Raw genomic sequence first — 25,577 nt, 5'->3', positions numbered from 1 at the left:
TAATTCCATCGTCTTTGGTTTGGGCCCATCTTTCTGCCTATCGATCGTTCTACACGCTGATTAGGTCAGCCAGTGGGGTAGCCCTTTCCTGGCCGGCCTGGTGCCACGTGTGAATTTGACAGTCTGCCTTCTCGCTCCCCATCCAAGACCTCGATAAATATGTCACCCGGGACGGACCCAAGGATGACGCCCTTGGCACTAGAGATCTACAGAAAGGGCTCAGTTAACATTCGTCACACAAATATGAGTTCTTGCTAGGTCTACCCCCATCCTTAATCAATGCCCTGGGTCCGACTGTTCAGCCAGCTATGAATCCACCTGTCTGTACCGCAGGGGAGTTTATAGCCTTCCCTTCCTTCCTTCCTTCCTTCCTTCCTTCCTTCCTTCTCCTCCTCCTCCTCCACCTTCTTTTTTTTTTTTTCTGCTTTCCATCTTATCCCTAAAGACACCATCAAGACATGGCTTAAGACCCTCTGAGATTAAGACACCCATGTCTAAGATACTCAAACGTGGTAAGCTTTTGAAAAAGAAAGGGAGGGGGCTGTGACCTGGTGTGTTCTTCCTGAACTGCTGCCAGCCCTGCTGAGTGCCTCTCTTGTTTTCCCAGAGCTCCAAAACCATCTGCTTCACAGACTCTTTCAAAATATTGGCGGAAGAGGGCACCATACTTATTGTTTTATCATATTTTTTAGCCTACCTTTTCCTTCTTTGTGAAAACATCTGCCTGTCTGCAGACTTCCAGCACCTCTCACCCTCTCCACGATGTCTCAGCGCGATGCTTCCAGAACCGCCTTTACGATTTCCCACTGCTCCCCGGAGAATGAGTTTATAGTCACCTCTTGTTGGTCCTGGTTCCCAATGCAACCCTGGCTTTGTCCCACCGAGGCATAAATGCAGCCAGGCGGCCAGCAGGAGCCCGCTGAGTTTACAAATACCTGATGCGCATACAATCGTGCCTCCTACCGAAAAATTAACACCAGGCCCGCTAGGTGACGGCTTCGTTTTCCTATCTTAAGGACGGCTCGTTATGCACGAGCAAGGGGTGAATAGGTGTGGCAATGCAAATGTGAGCATATGTGCAAGGGTGTGTATAAAAACTCAGTGTTCACTGAGCTCCTGCTGTAATAATAATAGTTAATATTTTATATCACTTCGCTCAGGTACTAAGTGCTTCATAGATTTAACGCACTTAATCCTCACTACAGTCCTGTAGGTGAGTACTGCCATTATCCCCGCTTTGCAGCAAACAGAAGCCTGCAGCTGTAAGCGGGGGAGAGAGCTCTCTTGGGATGGGCACCCAAGCAGCCCGGACTCAGACGCTGGGCTCTCAACGACGGCTGCCTCCCCCTAGGCATGATTACAGACATCGGCAAGACCCCATCCCAAGCCTTACACTTCATCTCCTCTAGACCTCAGCGTCTTTACATCTAGACGCCCCGCTACTCTGTGAACATGCCATTCACACCACTGCGTGAACCACGTTTTATACCACTGTGCCCTCTGTTCACACCACCAGCTCTGCCTGGAACAGCCTTTCTCCTCTTGCCCACTCAGAAAACTCCTATTCATCCTTCGAAGCCTAGTTCAATACCGTCTTCTCTGTGAATCGTGTCCTAGGGTCCCCCTAGGTAGAATGATTTGTTCCCTCCCTCCTGGGCCTCCAGCAAGCTGTCTGTACTACGCTATGGCAAGCCCATCTAGATCAGGCTTTATAAACAGTGAAAGATTCTGGAACGAGGATGTAAGAGCTGACAAAAGTAGCAAGGATAAGTCTGCGGGTTGTCTGGGGCTTTCACTTACTAATTCATTCAATAACTATTTACTTGATACCTACTGTATACCAGGCACTGACTGTTCCTTTTTTTTTTTTTTTTAATGTTTTATTTATTTTTGAGAGAGAGAGCGCGACTGGGGGGACAGAGAATCTGAAATGGGCTCTGTGCTGACAGCGGTAAGCCTGATGCGGGGCTCGAACTCACGAACCGCGAGATCATGACCTGAGCCGAGGTCAGACGCTCAACCGACTGAGCCACGTAGGTGCCCCTGGCTGTTTTTGATGCTGGAGATAGAGCAGTGAATACAACACAGATATCCCTGCTTTCACGGAGCTTACATTCTAGCGAGGGGAAACAGACAATGAACAAAATAAGTAAAATATACAGCATACTAGCAGATAGGAAGTGCTGTGGGGAGGAATACAGAAGGGAGGGAATAGAGAGCAGGAGGGACAGACAGGGATGTTTTCCCTTTGGATCCTAGTCCAAGACTCATTCTCAGCTGCCACTGGAAGGTGCCAACCAGAATGCCAACCAGCAGGTGTTCCTTTAAGAAGACCCTGAACTTGGACAGGGCTTCAGAGAAACTGCAGGGCCCCTCAGCTGCCTCCCTTCCACCTCTAGCGGTGGAGACAGGGAGTCAAACCACCCCACTCACCCAAGGAGGTAGATGCGGATGCGAAAGAACATCTGAGGGCACAGCCGGAAGGGACACGTGTCCACAGCGATCACATCTAACATGAACTGAGCGATGCCTATGCGCACGGGCACATGGTGCCCAACGCTTTCCATGGATTATTTCATCGAATCCTCACAGGTCTATACGGTGAGAGCTACTGTTATTCCCCTTTAATGGAGGAGAAAACTGAGGGCTGGAGAAATTAAACATCCTGACTAAGGTCTCTTGGAGTTTAAATGATGAGGAGGGGACTTAAACTCAGGTCTTTCCGATGCCAAGGCCACTATGCTGCCTCCCTAAGCCCCAGAAGTCATTAGTCTAGAGCTGCACCAGCTCCTGTTGTCTGGGTCACCCCCGAAACATGCCCAAGAGCAGAGACAAAGCGCAGCACAGAGAGAGAGGGACTCCCCAAACTGCGCCTTGTTCCAAACGGGGAGCCTGGACAGTCCTGGGGGGAGGGCCGTCTCCCAGGCTGGGCGTTCAGTTTTGCGGTCAGAATGAGGGGGGCCTGGCTGAGGAAAGAGGCTCCAAAACCTGCAGGTAGGCCCCCGCCAACGTCTCCCCTGCCTCCTCAGGCCCGCCCAGCGCTGCTGATCCACACCCCAACCTTGCCCGCTTGGTAAGAGGGTTTCCCCACTGCCCTCCTTAGCAGCCAAGTCACAGCACAGACATGGTCGTCCAAATATGCCCTTGGCTGCCCCCATGGGGTTTCTCCCTCCTGCCAAACCCGGCTCCCCGGGGCTGCGGGGCTCCTGGTCACTGTTTCTTCTTTCCCCAAAAGGAGAAACCTGCACTCCTGACCGCATCTGCCCTTGGGGGTCACGTGCCCTCCCAGGCTGACCTCTTCGCTCTCCCGGCCCTGGTCCCTGGCCCACCGCACCCCCTCCAGGCGGGGTCTCACTTCTGGGACTGGTCTGAAATCCATGCCCAATCGCTGCATTAACCGTGACCCAGAGCCCCTCCTCCTCGCTCTGGTCCCCATCGAGGGACCAGGTCTCCCAGGTCCCTCCCTCTGGTTCTCTCCTGATGTGAGCTAGAGCAAGCCCAAACCAGCTCACAAGACTAGGTGTGATACTTCTTCCCAACTCTGCCTTCAGCGACATCATCTTGGTGGTTTAACATGGACTGTGGCAAGACCGTTCCCCCCATGCACGGGCGTTCACACCGTGACGAGGGCGTTCACACCGTGACGAGAGCGTTCACACCACGGCGAGAGCGTTCACGCCACGGCGAGAGCGTTCACACCACGGCGAGAGCGTTCACACCACGGCATTCGGTAAATACTACACATCGGGGCTTCCTCCAGAAGAGCTCTTGTCAAACACTGACCAGCTCGCCAGCGGAAGTAAACTCTCCCAGGATGACCAACCGTTCCAGTTTGCCCAGGAACATCCCAGGTTTAGTCCCCGGTCCCAGGAAACCCGTCAGTTCTGGCAACTGAAGGCACCCTCAGCTCTTTACCTCTGCTGATCTTCCTCAGCCAGTAAACCGGGCTCAGGTCCCTCAGGCTGAGGAACCCCTGGCGGAACCTGTGCCCCTGCCTGAGGCCTTTCCTGGTCTCCCCTCTCCTCCCAGCCCGGCCGTGGTGAATGACTCCCAGCTGCCCCAAAAGAAGAGTCTGAGACAACAAATGTTGATGAAGATGTGGAGAAAAGGGAACCCTCGTGCACCGCTGGTGGGCATGCAAACTGGTGCAGCCACTGCGGAAAGCACTATGGAGGCTCCCCCAAAACATTAAAACGAGAGCTACCATATGATCCAGCAATCCCACTTCGGGGTATTCAGCCAAGGACGATGAAAACACGATGCCGGAGCCGTATCTGCGCCCCAGTGTTCGCTGCAGGCTTATTCGCAACAGAAAAGACACGAAAACGGTATAAGTGGAATATTACTCAGCTACGAAAAACAAGGATATCCTGCCCTTTGCAACAACGTGGATCAAACGAGGGCATTATGCTAAGTGAAATAAGTCACACAGAAAAAGCCAGACACCCTATGGTGTTGCTTATATGTGGAATCTAAAAAAAATAAATAAATAAAGCCAAAACCAAACATCCAAACGCCTAGAAAAAGAGATCAGACTTGCGGTCACCAGGGATGGGGAGCAGGGAGAGAGAGGGGGAATCGGAGGAAGGTGGTCAAAAGGTACAAACTTCCAATTATAAAAGAAATAGAAGTCCTAGAGGGTGCCATGTATGTGACAACTGTCATTAACACGGGTGTAGGCTACAAAAGAAAGCCATTAAGAGAGTTGGTCCTAAGTTCTCATCACAAGGAAGCAAATTCTTTCTTTTTCTTTTTTGCTTTCTCTTTTTATCTACCAACTGATGGATGCTACCTAAATTCATTGATCAATTCCACAATATACGTAAGTCGAACCATCATGCTGGACGCCTTAAACCTATATAGTGAGACACACACGTCAATTGTATCTCAGTAAAACTGGGGAGAAGAAAGCACCCTGTCCTGGATGGGGAAACCGCGGTGAGGAATTCTGTAGCTAATGAGCCTCGCAGTCCCATCTAGACAGTACCAAGTACTAGGAATGCTTTCTTTTTCACCCTGTGTAGTTTCGATACGCATCTTTTCCGTGTTTGGGGAAACATGCTATTAAATAACGCTGGTGAGTGGATGGTATATCAACTAACAGTCTTCAGTGTGAGGTCCGTGCAGTAAGTGAGTCTCCTCATCAGCAGGCAGACCCAGCCTGTAGCAGCTACAGGCATTCCCTTCTCATTTTTAGGGAATGTGAGTGTAAGGCCTTTCCATGATCAACAAAGATATTTCTCATTGATTTGGGAATCATAACGATAAGTTGACTTCTGACAAGACTGTATTTTGGTGAGATTTATCCGTGTATTTTTCAAAGAATACATTTTTGTAACTTTTGGCTAAAAAACTAAAAAAAGGTGGCACAAAAACAGACACCCAGATCAATGGAGCAGAACAGAGAACCCAGAAATGGACCCACACATGTATGGCCAACTAATCTTTGACAGAGCAGGAAAGAATATCCGATGGAATCAAGACAGTCTCTTCAGCAAGTGGTGCTGGGAAAACCGGACAGTGACATGCAGAAGAATGAACCCAGACCACTTTCTTACACCAGACACAAAAATAAACTCCAAATGGATGAAAGACCTAAATGTAAGACAGGAAGCCATCAAAATCCTCGAGGAGAAAGCAGGCAAAAACCTCTTTGACCTCAGCCGCAGCAACTTCTTAACACATCTCCAGAGGCAAAGAAACCAAAACAAAAATGAACTATTGGGACCTCATCAAAATAAAAAGCTTCTGTACAGCAAAGGAAACAATCAGCAAAACTAAAAGGCAACCGATGGAATGGGAGAAGATATTTGCAAATGACATATCAGATAAAGAGTTAGTATCCAAAATCTATAAAGAACTTATCAAACTCAATGCCCCAAAACCAAATAATCCAGAGGAGAAATGGGCAAAAGACATGAACAGACACTTCTCCAAAGAAAACATCCACGTGGCCAACCGACACAGGAAAAAATGCTCCACATCACTCAGCATCAGGGAAATACAAATCAAAACCACACTGAGATACCACCTCACCCCTGTCAGAATGGCTAACATTAACATCTCAGGCAACAACAGATGTTGGCGAGGACGTGGAGAAAGAGGATCCCTTTTGCACTGCTGGTGAGAATGCAAGCTGGTGCAGCCACTCTGGAAAACAGTATGGAGGTTCCTCAAAAAATTACAAATAGAACTACCCTACGACCCAGCAATTGCACTACGAGGCATTTATCCAAGGGATACAGGTGTGCTGTTTCGAAGGGACACATGCACCCCCATGTTTATAGCAGCACTATCAATAATAGCCAAAGTATGGAAAGAGCCCAAATGTCCGTTGATGGATGAATGAATAAAGAAAGTGTGGTATATATAGACAATGGAGTATTACTTGGCAATCAAAAAGAATGAAACCTTGCCATTTGCAACTATGTGGATGGAACTGGAGGGTATGATGCTAAGTGAAATTAGTCAGAGAAAGACAAATATCATATGACTTTACTCATATGAGGACTTTAAGATACAAAACAGATGAACATAAGGGAAGGGAAGCAAAAATGTAAAAACAAGGAGGGGGACAAAACATAAGAGATTCTTAAATATGGAGAACAAACAGAGGGTTGCTCGAGGGGTTGTGGGAGGGGGGATGGGCTAAATGGGTAAGGGGCACTAAGGAATCTGTTCCTGAAATCATTGTTGTACTATATGCTAACTAACTTGGATGTAAATTTTAAAAATGAATTAAATTTTAAACAATTTAAAATAAGAATCTGAGAATCATCTAAACACTTGACTTTTACCCACCACCCTTCACCCATATGCAGTCAACCCCTAGGTGTCCTGCCTCCTCCTTGCCGCCAAAGCCCCCGCTCCCCCTGCCTTAGTCAATACCTAGCTTTTGCACAGGGTCATTGCCAAACTAGGTTACTGCTCTCTATGCCTCTGGTCTGGGTCAAGTCCCACCCATCCTCCATACTGCAGCCAGAGTGGTTTTCTTTCTTTCTTTCTTCCTTCCTTCCTTTCATTCTTCCTTCCTTTCTTTTCTTTTCCTTTTCTTGCTTTCTTTCTTTCTTTCTTTCTTTCTAAGTTTATTTATTTACTTTGAGAGAGGGGGTGGGGGAGAACAGAAAAGGAGAGAGAATCCCAAGCAGTCTCCACATGGTCAGCACAGAGCCCGATGTGGGACTTGAACTCACAAACCATGAGACCATGACCTGGTTAAGCTAGACGCTTAACCAACTCAGCCACCCAGGTGCCCCTAGAGCAATTATTTCTAAAAGCAAATCTAATCTATCTATTCCTCTATTTAACATTTCTCAGTGGCTCTCTGTAGCTTTCAGGATAAAGTTTAAACTTTTTTAGCGCACACACATAAGACCTTCCATAATCTGGCTCCGCAGGGAATACCCCAAGGTCACTGACCCAACCCTTGGCCCGACATCCTGGGGCCAGACAACAGGTATGAGATAGAGGGGTGCTGAAGGAACCAGCATCCCTGGATCAGTTGCCTGAGTTCCTATCTCTGGTTCTCTACCAAGGACATGTGGGATCTGAGCTCTGCCAACTCAGTGATTAAAGATGCTAACGGTGGGGCTCCTGGTGGCTCAGTCGGTTAAGCATCTAACTCTCGATTTTGGTTCTGGTCATGATCTCATTGTTTGTGGGCTGGAACCCCACCCCGGGCTCTGTGCTGAGAGCGTGGAGCCTGCTTGGGATTCTCTCTCTCCCTCTCTGCCCCTCCTCCATTCACACACTCTCTCTCAAAAGAAATAAATATTTTTTTAAAAAAGATGCTAATAGTACCTGTATATAGGATTGTCATAGGTGTGAACTAGGTAATCCAAGGAAAGCCCTTAGCCCCTGCCTGATGTTTAGTGGGTGCTCGGTTGTAATCACGATTAGCCCCTTGCCTTACTCTTGGCCACCTCTCTCTCCCGGTCTCGCTCTGGCCCAGCCACCACATGTTGTTCCCTCTGCCCAGGATGCCTTTGCCCTTTCCTTTGCCAGACGAACTCCAACTGGTACTTTGAAATCCGCTGAAGCTGCAGTACAAGTATTGTTCCTTCTCCAGGAAGGCTTCCCTGTTGCCTATGTCTGATTCCAATGTCCTCTCTGTGTCCCCATGGCTCCCTGCCTTGGCCTCCGCCTAGACACCATGCCAAATTCTCAGGCAATTTGGGCCTGGTATAAAGTTGAACACAGGGCCTGCTATAAAGCTGATGCCCCCAAAATAATGAATGAATGAATGAATGAATGAATGAACAAATGAATAAACGAACGAGCAAAACCAGGCCTCATCCTGTAAGTTTCCAGACCCCTTTTCTCTGTCTTCCAAAGAACATCTCAAAGCATTTAAATCCCCAAAGAAATGTACCAGGCCGACTCTGTCCTCACCTGGGTCTCCAGATACTTTAGAAAACTCCAGTTGGGGAATGAGTCATGCGAATCCACTTGGGAGAGACTAGTGGCTACAGGGAGGCCAAGGCTGGTACCAGAAAACAAAAGATGCTCATGATGAAGCCAGTGAAATGAAACCAAGGTTGGGGGGTGCAGGGGAGGAGTCCGCATTAGGGAAAGAAAAACGAGGAGCAAGCAAGCAAACTGTTTAAGCAGTCTACTGAGACTCAGAAGGGAAGGACAGATTAAATCAAACCTCTGACAGGCAATCAATGGACATTCAATTAACAGTTACAAAATTACTCATTTACACGCAACGTCTAAACAATACCCTTTCCCCCTCAGGGAAGATCTTGAGTCAATGCCTCCCAGTTGTTGGGACATTCCCCGATAGCCCAGCAGGGTCACTGTGCCCCTGCTCAGGTAGACCCCAATGGGACACACAGATCAAGAGACCCTGGGGTGCAGGGTGGGCCTGGGCAGATGCAGAGAGCCGGGCCTGGGGCTGGGGCAAGGATGTTCAGAGCAGATGGCCAGCTCACTTGAGGACTCGGGGGAAACAAGCCCAGACTCAAAGAGGCCAAAATCAGAATCAAGCAACCAGGCGAGTGGGCACAGGCCCTGGCTCAGCCTTTGGAAGTCCAGCTCCCTGAAAACCATGGCACTTCGGAGGCAACATACGTGCCAGGGGCACTGACATCCTTCTTCACGTTCAGGGCATCCAGACACAGGGCAGGACGGAGGCCTCCGTTTTGGGGTCAAGGGGAGAAAACGGAGGGCAGCCACTTCACGGGGACACCCCAAGGTCACTGACAAGACCCTGGGCATGACATCCTTGGGCCGGAACCTCGAGGCAACAGGGTGCTGAAGGAGCCAGGCAGAGGCCAGTTCTAACTGTGACCTTGGGGAGGCCCGTCACAGCTCGGGGCCTCAGTTTCCTGCTGCAGGAAGAGGGGATCATACGGGTGCCCACCTCAAGGCCGGGTGAGAGCTGGAGAGCAGGCGTGCAGAGCGCCCAGTCCGGCGCAATGGTGACGCCCGGTGTCCGAGCACTATTTTGGGCAGCATTATGGGGCAGGTGCATGGTGGGGGCAGGGAGGGCGAGAAGAGGAAGATGCCCTTCCTCCTTCCATTGTTCCCGACAGGTACATGCTGAAAGCTGTCTCGAGTACTACCTACACACACAAATCCCAAGTCCCCTCCCATTTTCTAAGCCCTCCAGAAGCCCAGCTTGAAGCCAAGCAATTTCTTGAGGAAAGCGTGAGCGCAGTCTCCAAATATCGGAAAGCCCGGCACCTCCCTTCTGCTCACGCGGCCCCGTTTTCCCTCTTGATCTAGGACGGGCCAGGTCTCATCATTCCCGTTTTACAGATGAAGGAAACCAAGTCACAAAGAGGTTAAATGGCTTGCTCAGGGGGCACCTGGGTGGCTCAGTCAGTTAAGCGTCCAACTTTGGCTCAGGTCATGATCTCACGGTTCGTGAGTTCAAGCCCCGCGTCGGGCTCTGTGCTGACAGCTCAGAGCCTGGAGCCTGCTTTGGATTCTCTGTCTCCTCTCTCCCTCTGCCCCTCCCCCGCTCACACTCTCTCTCTCTCTCTCTCTCTCGCTCAAAAATAAACATTAAATAAATAATATATAAATATTAAATAATTTATTAAATATCAATCAATCAGTCAATCAATGGCTTGCTCAAAGTCACAGAGTAGCAGGCCTTGTCTTTCTTAAATTATACTCTTTCCAGCCCACGCTGCTCCTGAGACGCAAGCAGGACCGATGAATTACAGGGGTTAGAGGTGCGGTCTACTGCAGGGGACAGAGGAGAGGGGTCTAACGATCAGAGCTGTCCTCACCCCCAAAATGCTCTCCAGCTCCGAGTCCCCTCAACACCCCAGGGCCCTCTCTCCCTCTTCCTATACTCTGACATCGCGGAGCCTACGGTCTGTCCCTCGGTTTGTCTGAGAAATTCCTTAGGTCCCTGCCCTGCCTGGCAGAAACCAGCCTGCTGTCCCAACTCCGGAGTCAAAGGCAGAGGTGCCCACCGATCACGGGCATGGGTCACCGCAGGAAGTGACTTTCCAAAGTATGCATTTTAAGCACAGATAACTGAAATAGATACCTGGGAGGCATCCACCCAGCCCGGAGGGTGGCACTGCCGCCATTGACAAATGCTCTCTGACAAACGTTAACATGCAGATTAACGACTCCCCGAACCAGACCAGGAGTGGAGAGCTGCCCCCAGTAACGGTCCCTTCCACCCCCTAGCCAGTAAGGAACCTGCAGGAGCTAGGTCCCCCTGTCACTCCGCTCCAAGAAATATCCTTCTCTGCATCCTCTTCCCACAGGCCATCGACCAATTCATTTGCTCACCATTATTTTTAAAACTCAAATTTTATTAGCAGCGGAGCATGAGTAATAAATACTAATACACTGTTTGCACTTGAATTAGCCCTGCATGTCCTGGGACCACAGGGCCATTCGTCAAAGCCAGACTTCCCCCTCCCACCCACACTTTGTGGTTGAGACACAGGCCCTTCCAAGGTCACAGACTCTCGGGCACCAAGCAAGAACAGGAAGGTGCTCTGAGGACTCACCCTTGGGGCTCCCCGATTCCTAAGCAGGGCACCGAGCTGCCTGGAAGGAAGGGCAGCTATGGTAGGGCTGTTCTGCCAGACGAACCGGATCTCAGGATCCCAGCTCTCCCGCTTACCAGTCAAGTGACACGGTGCAAGCACCCCTGCGAAACCACCCGGAACTTCCGTTTCCTCATCTGTGAAATGGGTCAGTAACACTCACCTCCCGGGGTTGCTGGGAGCATCAAATGGAGAAGCTGGATGCGAGAGCACCTAAAAGGAAGCACGCCCGTAGCGGAGATGGTGGCCGAGGAGGGGGGACACGTGGGAGGAAGGCTTATCTCTACCAAGAAGCGTAGGATACAGGTACCACCCCGACCCGCTTCCATAGGATAAATGATGGCCAGACCCCTTCCTGGTCCCCTCCCCACTCCCTGCAGGGGTCTTACACATTCGCTATCGAGGCGTATTTGTGGAACACTGTTATCCCACAGAACACACACCTGTGTGCAGCTGCCAGGAACTCAGCGTTGAGCAAAAAAGGATGCGGTCGCTGGCGCCCAGGCTGGGCTTTCGACCCCTGCCTCTAGCAGCTGTTTCGGGGGCTCACACTCAGCTGGAAGGAGTCACAGACAAGGGCAGCCTTCCGGCACAGGCAGGCACAGCAACCGGGCTCCCAAAGAAGCAGCTCTGGAACCTTGCTCCCTTCTTGGGCGCTCCGTGGTCTCACCTCTTTCAACAAACATGCAGCGAGATGCCAGGCACTGGGTTGGAGTCTGGGGCACAGAAGTGGCCAGGACAGCCCAATCCAATCCCTGGTTCCCCAGAGTTCACGGCCCAGTCAAGGAGACTCCAAAGGGAAGGAGTGCTGGAGGCTATGGAGCACACAAGACAGACCTCGTTCAGGCTGGAGGAGGCAGCAGGAAAGGGCTGCCTGGAAGAGGAATCCATATACAGGAGTGAAGCAAGAGAAGGAAAGGAGGTAGAGGTAGGGGTTCCAAGCAAGGTAAACAGCATGTGCAAACATCCTGGGGCAGAGAGCCAAGGCTACACTGGGCAGCTAGAGTGAGCACTGCAGATGGGTAAGTAGATGGAATCCCCAAGACAGGCTCAAAGGAAGGGTCCTCATACTCCCTGCCCTCAGTCAGCCTCCAGTCAAATGGGGGTAACGGGATCAGTGTCCTAGAGATAGACTTCAGACAAAGTAAATCATAAACAACCAGAACTTGCTGAATGTATTTACTCTATTCACAGTGTATATGTCCTTGCTGAGGGCCGGGATGTGACGGGAAAGGGCTGAAAGGGGTTAAATCAGGGCAGGCCCCCCAGAGGAGGTGAGCAGGCTCATCTGGTAAAGAAGCTGTCTGCCCTCCGGCACCCTGAATGAAGCCACCAGGCCCTCTTTTTCACCATCTGATTGGAAACCTTGGACAACAATGAGGCTTTATCCGTTTTGCCAGTTGCATATAAACACGAACACAATGCCACCTCTCTCCCGGCAGACAAGGCCACACGTCAGGGTGGCTTAGTCTGAGTTTGGCTGACTTACTTAGCCAAATAATACAGGCAACAAAAGCACCTGACTTCCCATCTCCCCCCCAGCCCCCAGCGTGTGCCTTGGCTTCGCCTGAGCAGGAAGGTGTCTATGAAGATGCAAATACATTAGGAGAAGCGGCTCCCTCCTCCTCCTACGACTGCTGGGAGAAATACTGCGTTCCCCCTCTCTCACCTGGCAGGGATCCACCCCGGAGGGCTCCACGCCGCCCCCTCCCCACCGCGACCCCGGAGACCCTCGCACTGAGCTCAGCACGGCTCGCTCCTCTCCAGACAAACGCGCTCCTTCTGGCTCCTGCTTCCCACTGACTCGCATTCTAGAGGCGTCTCCAGATTGGGACCAGCACGGCAACGGTGGCCGCTCTGCACATTCCACCGCAAGCTGCCGGGCCCAGCAGGAGCCTGGCACAGTCGGATTTGCGACGACAGCACAGGCCAGGAGTCTCGCCCCCGGTTAGCGGAGGAGGCGGTCAGGGCAACGCTTCCGTCCTTCACACTCTGCCGAGAACGCCGGCCCCGGAGTCACGCCGGACCTGGGCCCCCCTCCGCCACGGGCTGGCCTGGGTGACACGGGGCAATTTATGTCACCTCTCCGAGCCTCAGTTTCCCCACTTGCAAAATGGGGTTCGTTGTAAGGGATCAAATGAGAAAATGCACAGGACAGGGGCGGCACCCTGCCTAAAATGTGTTCAACAAATATCACCTTCTATTTCTATTAATGCCATTCCAGGCCTCCTCTTCAAGCGACCAGACTTTAGCCATTATAACCACTTTTAAAAACTTTTAAAACAGAAGTATATGGCTCGTATCCTTGGCTCAGCCGGTTAAGCGTCCGACTTCGGCTCAGGTCGTGATCTCATGGTTTGTGAGTTCGAGCCCCGCGTCGGGCTCTGTGCCGACAGCTGGGAGCCTGGAGCCTGCTTCGGAGTCTGTGTCTCCCTCTTTCTCTGCCCCTCCCCCACTCACACTCTGTCTCTCTCTCTCTCTCAAAAATAAACATTTAAAATAAAACAAAATAAAACAGAAGTATAACGTATATACAGAAAAGTGCACATACACGTAGCACTCAGTGAATTTCCCACATGATCAGTTCTCACATCAAGACACGGAGAAGGTCCCAGTCTCTAAAGGGAGCCCCCCGCCCCCTTGCAAGGGTAACTACTATCCTGACTTCCGTTACCGAAGATTGCCTTGCCTGTTCTTGAATCTTATATAAATAAAGTCACACAGCATGTACTGAAATCACCTTATGATTTAAGATGCCCGTTCACAGATGCTACCTGATTGGTTCTTCCCCAAGCCCTAGGAAAAGAGGCTCTTTATGGTCCCCATTTTGTTGCTGAGCAGAGGCTTCGGATATGGTAACTGAGATGACTAAGGCTACACAGTAAATAGAGACAGGGACTCATGCTGCCAGGAAGTCCCCTCTTCTAAGAAGCTTCTGTGGATCGCTCCGAGGAGAGTCGTCGGCCTGTCCTGCTCTGTGAGTTTCAACCCGGACCCTGGATCTCAACGCACAGCTAACCCGGGCACGTACCCGACGGGCCCATGGGTACTGCCCGCCGTGGGTCCGTGTGATGCCTCTCCCCACCTCTTCTCCCCACGTCTCTTGGGATCACAAGTCCCAGAGAGCAGGGCCTGCATCTGTGGCTCATTCGGCACCCTGTCCAGGATGGATGGGGCTGGCTAGAAGCTGGGGAGGGCCCCGGCCAGGGAGGGGCGGGGCAGCGGAGCAGGGCACTGGCTCCCCTGGCTCGAAAGGAGGCTCCCTGTGAGTCGGAGGGGGCGCGAGACAAGAGCAAACCAGGGGTCAGGGGAACCCCGATTCTGCAAGCCGAGTGACCTTGGGCAAAGTCACCTCCCCTCTGTGAGCAGTTCCCTCAACTGTAAAACGAGATGGTCGGCCTAAATCTCCCTTGATCCCTAAATCCCCTGCGGTGGCTACAAGTCACCCCAGGCCCGGCCCCAGACCCCTCTCAGCCCACCACCACCCATCAGCAGAAATGGGCACAGGAGGAAACCAGGCTGACACGGCTGACCATGGCCAGCAGCAGGTGGCCGGAGCCACTGAGCCCCCATTGCCACATGTAGCTCCTGATCACGCCCCAGAATCCAGGGGGTGGGAGGTCAAGCAGGACCTCCTCTCTTCCCCTACATCCTGGGTCCCTCTTCCTAGCCACGCCCCGCCCTGCCCACTGCCCTCCGACACAGCTAACTCCACGTGCAAGTGAACGAAGTTCAGGGCACACACGGTCCCAGCTCACCCTGCGTGTCTGGAGGAGCATCCACGGGGCTCAGGCCTCTGCTCCCCGAGCCACCCCTCTGATCTCAAGTCAGAGCCCCTCACCCATGCATGGGCCACCTCTGTTCTCACTAGACACCCCGTCCAGTACCCCCAGCCCTTCGTGCCAGGCTCGGCTGAGTTGAAGGTCGGCGTGAAGTGCTCAGGGCCAAGGTCCAGAAAGACCCACGGTTGCTCTTTTTTTTTTTTTTTTTTTAACGCTTATTTATTTTTGAAAGACAGATGGACAGAGTGTGAGAAGGGGAGGGGCAGAGAGAGAGGGAGACACAGAATCCAAAGCAGGCTCCAGGCTCTGAGCTGTCAGCACAGAGCCTGACGCGGGGCTCAAACTCACAAACCGCGAGATCATGACCTGAGCCAAAGTTGGACGCCCAACCAACTGAGCCATCCTGGCACCACCCCCACCCCCCCACCCCCCGCCACGCACAGTTGCTGTTTGTACTGGTTCTGTTTGTTATGGGTCACGCTAACCCCACAATGCAAGGAGAAAATGTATTTTGAGATCCTCACAACTGAACAAGTCTGAGTTGAAGCAGCCCATCCAAGCTTTCCAGAACTAACGCTCATCACTAGCTTAGGGATGCCACATCCACGGCCTCTGCAGACAAGGGGCTCACAAAAGCAGCCGACCATTCTGCAAATATTTATTGAGCACCTACTATATGGTGGGACTGTCCTAGTTATTGGGGATGCAATGCTGAGAAACAGACCCAGGCCCTGGGCCAGAGGAGCTCGTGTCTCATAGAACAGACAGACCATGACCCCTGCTGACCTCCTGGAGGCATCAGAGTGTGGCCTGACCCTCCCCTACGAGAGCTGCTCCACTGGAAGTCCCTCCTCTGCGGGGGGGCTGGAGGGCTGAACAGAGACACCTACTGGCTCCTTGGAGAAGCACAGGCCACCGTGGAGAAGCCATGGATGCGGAAAAAGGGCAGTGCTGTGGTTCAGCTGCATGACCCAAGGCAAGCAGGTAACTCCGGCTCCTGGAGCACCCCTTCTCTCCTGGGTCAGGTGGAGCTAATAACCCCTACAGTGCCCAGCCGGGGCTCCAGTGATGACACAGGACAATGGACACAACAAGACACAACAAGATCAGCAGCGGTTATCGGCTTAGGAACATGGGACAAAGGGCGGCTCCGTCCCAGCTCCCGAGGCCCCAGGTCAAGTATCCCCCTCGGCTAACCCCCTCTCCAAAGGGGAGCAGAGGGTCAGAGGGACAGCCGGCCAGCCGCCTGCCTGGCCAGCCTCGTGCTGATGGAAATGCACTTTCTCAGCCGACTCTCCACTATCCACACAGCCCGGTGGCCGTGTTACTTCCAATCTGCACCCCACCTGGCAGATCGCATGTTCCAGCCTATTTACTTTGGACTCTGGCAGGACTCTCACTTTTCAAAGGAGAATGGGGTGGTGCTATTTTAGCTCAAACTGGTGAGCTTTCTCCACCTAGTTGCCCACTCTGTACTACTAGATTTGGGTCATCTGAACTTTCTGGCCCTTTCGGGGAGGGGGCGGGGTATCTGCAGCATCACCTAGCCTCGTAGGAGCTCAAAGGAGCAGGGGGCCACCTCGGTCCTCAGCCACCTGCCCCCAGGACACGAGGCCCAGTGTAGCATCGGACAGATTCAGAAGGGGTCTGTGCACGTGTCATATAAGGGCCCGGTCCTGGGGCACGCCCGGTCAGTGCCACTCTGTGGCCGTGCCTGGCACACCAGAGGCGCTCAGGAAACGATCACTGGGAATGGGTGTGTGGCAACTACCCACAGAGCCCTGTGGCCAAGGGTCAGGCACCTACCCGCCCATGCGTCCTGGCCTTAGACATCTCTCTGAGCTCCACCAAGCCATCTGATCTTCCCAGGCAGGGGACTCCGTGTGGGGAAAAGAGTCTTGGAAAGCAACCCAGTGAGGAAGAGACTGAATGCTGGCTTTGCTTCTCGCTAATGAGGTATCTTCACAGCCCGAGGACTGGAACAGGAAGAAGGGTAGAAGTACCTTCTGGGGTTCCCAGGAGGGGTGCAGAACAAGGACCCATGGGAAGTAGATTTGGCTCAGTATCAGGTAAAACCTTCTGGTATTTTTTGAAGAAAATCGCTAGCATTTCCTGAGCGCCTTCTGTATGCCAGACTGCATGCTGGGTGTTCTCACATGTCCCCTCGTTTCCAGCTGCCGCACAAGTGGTCAAGAGCATGGCCCCGACAGCCAAATTTATACCACTCACTAGTAGATCACCTTGAGCAAGCTATAGGATCTCTCTGGGCCTCAGTTTACTCACAGGGTTGGTTGTTGGTAGGTCAACTTAGCACACATAAAGCATCTAGAACATAGTAAGTGCTCAGTAATGTCAGCTTTCAGAAGACGGGGAGGAAGAGGAGGAACAGGAGGAAAAGGAGGCAGCCGAGGCTGGATAACTAGCCAGCGGACGTCCTGTCTGCAGATGAGAGGACAGCATCAGGAAGGATGCTGAACAAATGATCAGGTTCCTTCCAGGAACAAGGCTCTATTTTTCATTACCCTGGGTTTCAGTTTTCCGAGCAGGAAAACAGGCATTTCTGGACCAATGCTGCTTGATTCTGTGCAATAGTCTCAACCTTGGGCAGAGCAGGTGCGCCCAAGGACCACTGCCTCCACTCTTTGCCCGGAGCGCGGGTGACCTTCAGAAGGCACTGGGTGTGCAGACAGAGCCCTGAGCGGGGGACGGGAGTCCTGGAATCTGATCCAACCTCTCCACCAAATTAACACTGGTTTTCAGCTAGTTACTGAAATTCGGAGAGTCTGGGACCATACTCCCTAGGTGCCCCGTCTACCTCTGAGAGAGATCCTTGGGGCAGGGGCAGAAATCACCAAGAAAAACACTGGAAGCCTTTGACTATGGGATCCCCACCAGGAAGCTGCACTGGCAGCTTCCGCATAAGGGCTGATTGTCTGACGGGAGCCCAGGAGCAGAGAGCAGCTGGGGAGAAGCTCCACAACCACCCCCAGGAAATGACTCCCCAGGGGTCTTCTGGCCCTCCCTCTAGTCTTCTCCGCCTCTGAGAGAGGTAGCTGCCTCCAGAAAGAGACGCCCAAATTCCCACCCTGTCTCGATCTTGCCGGGGACGTTCTTCTATCATGATCTGACGAACTAAACTAGGCTAGGGGAGATGCTGGAAAGATCACCAAGCTCAAGTGTGACAGGGGTGCTCCATCAGATTTCTTCCAGAGACACCCCGTCATGTCTCTGAGACTCCAAGACCCCAGCGAGACCTCCCTCCTGATGATGCAGGTAGCCACGCCAGCCGGCTGGGCCCCAGGGCCCTAAAGGGGATGGTTGGTAAACTGATGCTGGTTGGTGTGGGCAGGGTGGGGCGGCTGTGACCTCAAGGAGCCAAGGTTCACCTGAGCTCCATCAACACTCAAACTTCTCATTCCGACGAGAGTCTCTTCAATGGTTCATGGCGCTGCCCTGGTCTGGCTTCCACCCCAGGCCCTCCTCGCCCGGATGGAAGAAACTGACACAGGATTCAGGGCCCACTCAGGAGCTCTGATGAGGGTGGTCTTTAACCGATTCCCCCACATTGCCCGTGACCTCGCGCTTGGGGGTCAAAGAAATCAGGCCAAGGAAAGACCAGCAAAGCACCAGAGTGTAGGGAAGATTTATGCCCCTCCAAGCTGGCCTCCTTGCCTACAAGATGGGGGACAAGACAGTGAAGCAGCCACAGGGGGACTCCAGGAGGCCAGGGGAAACCCAGTACATGTGTCACATACAGTGAGTGCACCCACACAGGCACAAAGAAATTTTTGACACCTAGTTTGAAATCAGACCACCTGAGGGGCGCCTGGCTGGCTCCTTTGGTAAAACATGCAACTGTTGATCTCAGGGTCGTGAGTTTGAGCCCCATGTTGGGGGTAAAGTTTACTTAATAAAAAAAAATAAATAAATAAATAAAAAACACTTTTTTTTTTTTTTTTTTAATCACACCGTCTGGGTACAAATTCCAACTCTGCTACTTACTAGCTAGGGGACTTTGGGCTAATTAATCATCTACACTGAATCTCAGCCTCCTCACCTATAAAATGGGTACAACAGTACCCTAAACAGTACCTAAAATAATAATAGAACCATAAAGAGTATCTTCAAGGTTAAAGTTCTTAAGAGGATGAACTAAGATATGGAAAGCGCTTTGTATTGTGCTTGATATATAACAGGCATTTGAAAAGCAGTAGCTATCATTATTACACTTTGTCCCTACTACTCGAACCTTCTGCTAGAGACAAAAACACAGGCCATATCTCTGCCCCCAAGGAGTTCACAATCTAAGAGCCTTCGAGAATTAAGATCGTTCCCCTGGTTGGTGCCAATCCAATTGGGTTTGGATGCCAAGATGGGACCAAATGGTTTACTGACGTCGCTCATTGCCTCCCCTCTCGCTCCTGTGTGGAGGGCCACAGAGCCCCCCGGAAAGGACGCAGGCCGGGGAGCCTGGAGCCCTGGGCTGACACCCCAGCTCCGTCACTACCCACCTTATAACTTGGACCAAGTGACTTCACCAAAAACAAGTCCCAAAGGGCCATGCCCCATCTCCCATCCCGTCACCAGCCTCGCCAGGGACATGATTCCGTGGCGGCTCATGAGCCGAGCCGGGCTATGAGAAACTCTGTAAAGATGGAAACGTAACCATACTTGTAACAGCCACGACCGCAACCATTCGCCGGCCTTCGGGGCACCTGCTGGGTTGCTCCTAGGCTCCTTCGCTCCCGCCCAACGGCGTGCCGCTGCAGCTGCAAAGGCCCGGATTTGAATCCCGTGCCATCGGGGCCAGGCGTGGCCGACCACTGTACCACACAGCCTCTGGCGCAGGGAAAAGGGTGTCTCGGAAAGACCGAGAGCAGCAGAGAGCTGCCCCCAAAAGGTGAGGGCAGCACTGTCCACTCCCGAGACCCTGTCTCCCTGCTCAGGAGCCTCCGGGCTGGAGAACGGCAACTACCCTGGCTGCCCCGACAGGTGATGGCATCCTCCACGGCTTCTTAAAATCTTTCTTTTTCATTAAGTGTCCCTTGTAGGCAGCCTCTCACTTTCGCATCTTAGCCTCCTCTGGGCTATTGATTTCTCATTCTATTAAATCCTCCTCTTTAACTCTGGCCCTTAAACGCCCATTCTCAACTTGTGTTTACTCCGCAGCCGCTCTCCCAGACCACCGGCTGTGCCCCCCCACCCCCACCTCCATCCTGGGAGTCGTGCCCCCTCCACCTCTCCCCTCCAGAGAGCCAGCAGAGAATGATCATCAGGAGTCAGGCGCTCCGTGACGTCAGGTGTGTTACGTGCCCGAGATCGCAAAGCGTAAACTGAGGCAGCCGGGGGAGCCCCGGCACACCCCACTCCTGGAAGCCCAAGGCCCACACGGCCCTCCTCCCCTCTCCTCACCCACCGTGTTCCACCAGGAATTTCTCTCTGGAACCAATATTTGTGAAACAGGACTTGGGGCCACTTAATAAGACAAATACTCACGTAGCACCTGCCCAGTGCCAGGCACAGGGGACACACTCCTGTGAGCGATGCTCAGAGCGAAGCTGGGCTCGGGCCCCCCCGGGGGTGACACACACAGGAGTCATTTCCCGCACAGCAGCCTGGTGCCAGGTCGGAGGCACCCGCCTCGCACAAGGCTGCTCAGAGTCCCCAGGCCACCCAGGCTCCATCCCCAAATGCTCCTGCCGCCTGCCTCACAGCATGTCTGGGAACACACTCGACGTCAGCTCTCCCTCAGGCCGGCTTCCCCTTCTGGCTTCCCTATTTCTGATGCGGCATCACCATCCTCCGGGGCTGTAAATCTCAAAGTTCTCGGCGACACTTGCCCCTCCCTCATCTGCTGTTCCCAATCTGTCCGTGCGTTCTGCTGTAGTTTGGAAACGCCACTCAGATGCACCCTTCTCCCGCCACCTCCCCCCCTGGAGCCCTCAGACCCCTGATGGCGCCCTCACTCTTCCGCCCAGGGTTCCTCCGAGAACCCGATACACCAACCTGAACCTTTTCCTTCCGGCTCTCAAGGCTGGTTACCTCTGAGTCAGTTCTGCCCTGCCCCTGCCCAGCCGGGCCCCTTCTTCCCCGGCCCTCAGGACGTCCCCGGCCCCCACTCTGCCTGGGCAGCCCGCCTTGCCCACCGAGTCCTTCCTCCTCCTCACCGAGCTCCAGCCCCATGCAGCCACCAGCTACCACGGTGGCCCGAGCACGGCCACACAGCCCTCATGTGTGTCCTCCTGTGCTCTCCACCCAAACCCCAGACCTGCTTCGCTGGGCCCTGCCTCGCGGAGGTGTGTAAATGACGGAAGCATTGAGCTGTCCGAAGAAAACCTGTGTTGAATCTTTTCACAAAGAGCCGCTCCCTCCCAGTTTGAGGCCCAGGGAGCAGGGGAAGGGAGTGGTGGGGTTCTGGAGCGCTCCCTGAACTATGACGTGGCTCCGATGGGCGCCCCTCCCCCATCTGTAGAACTGGAGGTGCTCACGTGTAACTCACCAGGTAGCTGGGGCGACTCCGTGAAATGAGCAGGGCGTGCGGTCAATACAGTGTTCAAACTGATTCCCTCCATCCTTCCCACGAGTTACCTTGCCCGGTACCGTGGCATACATTGTTTTCTCGTGGTGGACGTGTTAAACGTAAGGCATACCCTGCTTTCTGTAACCGAACGTTCCAACCAACCAACAACTACTTCTGACGTTCCTACTCTAAGCAAGGGGCCAATCTATGGGTGTTGAATGACCGCGCACGCTCGGTGAGGAATCAGGGACCCAAAAGGCACGAGGCAAAGGCCTGGCTCCTCAAGGGACTTGCCTTCTGGGTGGGCGACAAACAGAGACGGATAAGCAGCAGTAGCAGGCAGGAGCTGGCAGCGTAAGAGGGGCCCAGCTGCAGGTGCTCTCAGCATTATATGGGTGAGGCCAGTGAGGCTCAGAGAGGCTAAGCAATTTGTTCAAGGTCACTCAGAGAGTGACACCAGGAACCCTGGGGGGTGGGGCGGGGCACTGAGACTCCCGAGACGTGGTCACACGTTGCAAGCACCATCTTTCGTAGGAAAGGGGGTATGGCAGCAGGTGCTGGGAAGCGGAGCCTGTAGGCTGCCCAGGGAGGAGGCTGTGTTAGCATAACCCAGGGGTGAGCTGCTAGCCCCAAGCGGGACAGTGGCAGTGGGCAAGGAAAGGTCAGGCTGGGCACCGCTGTCTAGAACCGAGGGCCAAGAGGGTGAGGCGCAGAGGAGTGGCGTGGGGGAGGCAGAAGGACACAGAACCAAGGGGTCCGAGGTGTCCAGACCAGTGCCTGGGAGGAGCAGGAACTCTCTGCAGGAGGCCGTCAAGAGGAAGAGCTTGCCTGGGGTGGGGATGGCCGGACATCCGGGGTGCTGGAGCAGCCAGGCGAGGGGCTGAGGGTGCAGAACCAAGAATCAGCCAGATCCGAGACCTGGGGCGGAAGTGGGGACGAACGACCGGCCCACCCCACGGGGAGGAGAGAATGTTGAGCAGACACCGGAGAACATAAAGATGAACCAACCGAAGCATGGGATGGGGGAGAGAGTGCTGAAGGGCAGAGACAAGTTTCGGCACAAGAGCACCGGGCCGGGAGTCCGGCGGCCTCGGGAGTGGCTGCAGGGCGTCGGACAGGTCATCTGACCTCTCCGAGCCTCGGTTTCTGGGGGCTCAACAATACCTCCTTGAGGGTGACAGTACAGATGAAATGTTTGTAGGGCCCTAGTAGAGATCAGATGAAGCATTTGGAAACCCGTGGCACTCGTTCCACGCATAAGGGATTCGTACTACGCAGAAGTAACAGAAGGTGCTTTCTTCCCACACGCTCACTGCCACTGCCCCCCCACCCCAGCCACACAACCGCCACTTCCTACTTAATGCTCCTCTTGCTTTCCAGCAAGCTTTGCCCTCCCTCACCCAGGACAGGTCTTCCTGCCCTTCTCCCTTCCTTCCATCCCTTCCCAGGAGCCCCTGCGGCCCAGCGGCTGGGACCTCTTCTCCAGGGTCCCCACTTTTCTCCCACTCCACCAAAGTTCCCTCCCTCTCCATCCCCGGGGAAAAGCAGACTGGAAAGCCAGACCAAGATGCAGACCCAGTGTCTACGAAGAACTTTTGGTGCTGGAGAAAACGTCAGCCAATGATCAAGACGCCTGGGGGGGGTGGGGGGGTGGGGAGGGGGAAAACAAAGAGAAACCAGAATGTCCTCCCCAGGACCCCTCCGCTGCACCCCACCTCTTCCCCACCCAGCACTGCCAAGAGCTCCGGGGACCAGCCTGGCCTCTGGTCTCTGGTGGCAGGCCCACAGGAGGACTGCGGGACGGAGCTGGCCACGCAGGCAGGAAGCTGGTGGGCAAGCCCGGGCCATGGCTCCCCGCGGAAGGTTCGTTCCGAAAGAAATGAACAAAATACGGAAAATTAAACAAACCCAGACACTGTAATGTGTGCATATTAGATTAACTCTCCAAAGGGTCGCGACCTTGAGGAACACATCCAGCCAGTGTGGAAAATAATAAACCTGATTAATGATGAGACATGGGCTGCAGCTTCAGCAAATACAACCAGCCTGATGATGCCCGGTGGAGTTCCTGGGGCTTCCGTCCCAGGTGGGAGCGGAACACCGCTGACCTCTCCAGACCCCTCGCCCCGATCACACGAGCGCAGACACTCAGGGAGCAAAGTGGGACCACACTGCTCTCTCAGCTGCCCACTGCCGGCCCAGACCGCCTCTATCCCAGGGGACAGCCTGCTGTTTGCAGACGCTCCGGGAAGTGTCCCCGTCACCCAGGTGACCATAGGGAGCTTAAGTGAAGGTACTTCTCTTTGTTCCTGGCAGGACTCCGTACTCCTGGCCAGTCCCAGGACCACTTGGTCTGGTCTCGAAGGGCCCCAGCCGTGCCCAGAGCTCCCCTCCCTCCTCTTTCCAGACAACCCAGGCCCTTGGGAGACATGCCCAGGAGAGCCACTGGAGGGAGGCAGGGAGGTGGCACCTCGTGGCATCACCAGACAACAGCACCAGGAGGAAGATGGCAGCATAAAGTAGAGGTGCCAAGAGCCGTGCAGCCAAAGGTCCAGCGGGGGAGAAGCTCCGGCCGCAGTGCCCCACCACTGCCAGGCAGGCAGGCCCCAGGGCCCTGGCCCAGCCCCCCACCGCGGCCTCCCCCTCCCCGGCCGGCTGGCCAACTCTCCCCGGGCTCCAGCGCCTCCTCTCTCACTTTCTTCAGCTCAAGGGAGCCAGGGAAAGAGACACAGGTGCTCTCAGTGCCTTGAAACCCCTGTCCCAGCTGTCGCAAGCCGGCCCTCCACCCTGGCCAGGTCTGAGCAGCTCACCGCTCTGCCAGTCCTCACTGGAGAGAATCTCAATCAGCTCCCCTCCCCCCCCTCCTCCTCCAGCCCCCTCCCCCATCACACGCCCAAATGCAGGTCTCCAGAGTTTCTCCCTCACTTCCCACTCGGGTGAACTAGGGTGAGATGGGTGGGAGCCTCATTAGTCCAGGGAAAAGAGGGTCATTCCTGATAGGACGCCGGTCCCCCGAAGCGAGCCGGCGTGTCGGGTGGGGGTGTGGTGGTGGCCGGAGTCCAGCGCAGGGGCAGGGGGCAGCGGAGGCAGATGGCAGCGAGGAAAGGGGGAGGGGGGCCCCGTGGGCTCCGGGGCTGCGCTGGGATGGGGCAGTGAAGCCGGGGTCGGGCGGGAAGCGGGGGTGACGAGGGCTGGGGGAGCGCGCCGGTGGCGGGCAGGGGCCGGCAGCCCTGCAGGGGGGCAGACGCTGGGCTGGGAGTTGCACAGGGGAAGGGGAGGACCAGAGCGGGAGCACCGCGAGCCCGGAGGAGGGCTGCGGAGGGAGGGAAACGGAGATGGAGACTGGAGGAACTACGGAGCGGAGCGATGGGGGGTCCAGAGCCCGGGAGACGCAGGGATCCGAGCGCAGGGGACCGGCGGGCTGAAGGCGGGAGAGGGGAGGCAGGGCGCCGGGGAGACGGTGGGGGCGGGGGGCAGGGAAGGGTGCGGGGCAGCGGCCCCGGGGGGACGGAGAGGCGGAGACGTCAGAAGTAGGGGGGACGGGCGCGGGAGGGGGCGCGCGCGGGGCCCGCGCGGCCGGGACGCGGGGGGCAGCGCAAGGGGCAGGCTGGGGGGACGCCGCGGAGGGCCCTGCCCTTACCTGGGCGGCTCCGCACTCCGGGGGCTGAGCTGGGGCCGGGCCGCCGGGCTGTTGTTTTCCGGTTTTCCCTGCTTCCGCAGCAGCCGCGGCGGCCCCAGCGCGATCCGCCGGCAGCTGAAGGCAGTCTGTGTCCGGCCGCGAGCGAGCGGGGAGCGGGCAGCGCGGGAGGAGCGCGGCCGAGGCGCGGGGCGCCGCCCGGCGGCCAGCGCCGGAACTGCGGCGGCCCGCGCACGCCGGCCGGGGGGGCGCCCCTTCGGGGCCCGGCGGCCGGGCGGCCCGCACGCCCCGGGCGCCCGCTCCTAGCCTCGCCCGGCGCGCCCCGAAGCCGAGGCGCAGGAGGAGCGGGCGGCCGCGGGCAAACTTGCCGCCGCCCCGGGGGGGGAGGGGGGGGGGACCGAGGCCGAGCGGGAGGCGCGGGGCTCGGGCGCGAAGGGCGCGCGCGGCCGGGCGGCCGCGGGACGGGGGAGCGGGCGCTGCGGTGTAGCGACCTCGAGGGCGGAACCCCGGCGCGGCCCGCGCCCTGCACCGCCCGGCGCGAGTGGGGCAGCCCGCTCCGGCCCCCGGAGTTAGGGCCCGGCCGGCTTCGGCGGGCGAAGGGCGCCCCCTGGTGG

The 25,577-nt window shown here is 55.1% G+C and overlaps 1 protein-coding gene across 4 annotated transcripts in view; it reads right to left on the bottom strand.

Annotated features, from left to right (window-relative positions):
- The window catches only part of GRIK4 (glutamate ionotropic receptor kainate type subunit 4), a 431,410-nt gene extending 406,264 nt beyond the window's left edge, over positions 1 to 25,146 (bottom strand). For 2 of the 4 annotated variants that reach the window (XM_045483193.1, XM_045483194.1), the window contains exon 1: positions 24,967 to 25,146. The gene's annotated coding sequence lies outside the window, so the exon portion shown is untranslated. The remainder of the gene's footprint in view (positions 1 to 24,966) is intronic. The other 2 variants (XM_045483196.1, XM_045483195.1) reach the window with 1 other exon arrangement.
- Between the last annotated feature and the right edge of the window lie 431 nt (positions 25,147 to 25,577).

Source organism: Leopardus geoffroyi, chromosome D1, assembly GCF_018350155.1.
Source record: "Leopardus geoffroyi isolate Oge1 chromosome D1, O.geoffroyi_Oge1_pat1.0, whole genome shotgun sequence".
In the NCBI taxonomy this organism is placed as follows: Eukaryota; Metazoa; Chordata; class Mammalia; order Carnivora; family Felidae; genus Leopardus; species Leopardus geoffroyi.
The sequence above is the reverse complement of the archived record's forward strand: the minus strand, read 5'-3'. Positions and strand labels throughout refer to the sequence as shown.